Source organism: Acanthisitta chloris, unplaced genomic scaffold (assembly GCF_000695815.1).
Source record: "Acanthisitta chloris isolate BGI_N310 unplaced genomic scaffold, ASM69581v1 scaffold27308, whole genome shotgun sequence".
Taxonomy (NCBI): domain Eukaryota; kingdom Metazoa; phylum Chordata; class Aves; order Passeriformes; family Acanthisittidae; genus Acanthisitta; species Acanthisitta chloris.
Window position 1 is genome coordinate 7,093 of NW_008689047.1, and position 269 is coordinate 7,361.

The 269-nt window shown below is 57.6% G+C and overlaps 1 protein-coding gene across 1 annotated transcript in view; it reads right to left on the reverse strand.

Annotated features, from left to right (window-relative positions):
- LOC103808499 (chromobox protein homolog 2-like) overlaps nt 1-183 on the reverse strand; it is a 3,147-nt gene extending 2,964 nt beyond the window's left edge. The window contains 1 exon segment of the mRNA XM_009081288.1: nt 125-183. The gene's annotated coding sequence lies outside the window, so the exon portion shown is untranslated.
- Nucleotides 184-269: the final 86 nt, after the last annotated feature.

The window sequence follows — 269 nt, forward strand, 5'->3', positions numbered from 1 at the left end:
GGGTCTGGCCACAAAGGGCCCGGCCAGCTCCAGCCTGTTGTTTCCACAACTTCCACCGCACGCGCAGCCAATTAGAAGTTAATTGACTTTATAGTTCGCTTAGAAATATTCAGAGTTTGCTCACTTCTTTTGGAAAGCCAGGAGCAGCCGGGGATCCAGGATGTTCTCCTCGGGCTCCCAGCTGTTATGCCTGCAACAGAGGACACGGACTGGGTGAGAACTGGGGGCAACCCCCCCCGCCCCGGTTACCGGAGTGGCACCGGGGGGTT